Here is a 1,432-nt window from a genome sequence, read left to right on the forward strand (position 1 = left end):
AGGCTTTGATGGGAAGTGTTACATTTCTAGCAGTTTCTGCAAAGTTATTTGTTGTTTTCCTGGCTCAGTAGACTCTTCTTATCGCCTGTCTCAGCTCTGCAACACCTTGCGGTCTAATACTGAGAGGCCTTAGGGGAGACAAAGCAGGTGTTGGGAATTTCAAGTGACTCAGCACCACCAGGGACACCAAACACTGCAAGTGACAGCCTCTCCATTTCCAACTGCCAGAAACTTGGGGATGCGCACACTACCCCCCAAGTCATGAATATGATAAATAGCTCTGTGCTCACCAGGCAGTTATCTCCTCAGAGTAATTTGGGCTGAGAAGATGCTTTCTAAATAAAAAGCCCTGGTTCCAACTCAGAAAGCACTTAAGCATACTGGGACCTTCATGCATGGAATTCCTTTGTTCCAATAGTTCCATTATTTTTTTCCTTTGAATTCAAGGCTACACCTGGATGGCAGAATCAGTGGTGTTGTGAAGAGATCTTGTTGCAAGCTGGGTTTCCTAGGAAGCAGGCACTGAGTTAGAGTAAGTCAGGGTGGGGTCCTGTGGCTAAGAACCATAGACTAAGTGGCATAAGCAATAAGTATGTATACCTCACAGTTCTGGAACCTGGAAGTTGAGACTGCAGATCGAATTTGGCAAGGTTCTACAGATCCTGTGTTAGAGACTTATGTCCCGAAGAATAAAAAGAGGAAGCAGGACTGAACACGGGGTGTCGGCTGGAAACCAATCTCACTGAAGAAGACCTCATTTAACCCTACAGAGAGCACCAGAGCTGGGCAAGGCTTTCAGACTTCTAACAATTTGAGGTGTCTTTTTAACCATGTCAACCAGGCACTGGAGGAAGGCTGCCCCTACTAAGATATTTATTCTCTCTTTGATCATCTCATATACTTTGAGGATACATTTCTATGCAGCTTCCATTGTTCTGTGGAAACATGGAATGCCTTTTCTAGATCCTTGCCCTAAAGGAGGGTTTAAAGGTAGGGAACCAGGGAGAATCCAAGCAAAAGGATGATGCTTCTGAAGTCAGTCCAGGATTAAGACAACAAATCTCCCAGTCTTGGGTGAAAATGAACATCAAAAACATACCTCACTTTGGGTAATTCATTTTGTCACTAATCTCACTTGTTTATTTACTTATACACATGGAATCTGACTTTGAACTCAGGATTCTCCTGACTCATTCTTCCAAATCCTGGGATTACAGGATGTGCCACGATGCCTGGCCTACGTCCTTTTTTCTTTCTTGAGTCTAGCCTGGCGCTCCATCAGGTGTTCATTTCAGTGCTTTGCTTTCATCTACAAAGCTTTTTTATTTCCATCTGGAAAACAATTTCTGCATCTTTATCTTCATCTACTTAGTCAATACAAACCCTTTCTCCTTTAACTCTCCTTAATCTCACAGAACTCTAGCTTCTCAGT

This window comes from Nannospalax galili, unplaced genomic scaffold (genome assembly GCF_000622305.1).
Source record: "Nannospalax galili isolate Female #2095 unplaced genomic scaffold, S.galili_v1.0 scaffold764, whole genome shotgun sequence".
In the NCBI taxonomy this organism is placed as follows: domain Eukaryota; kingdom Metazoa; phylum Chordata; class Mammalia; order Rodentia; family Spalacidae; genus Nannospalax; species Nannospalax galili.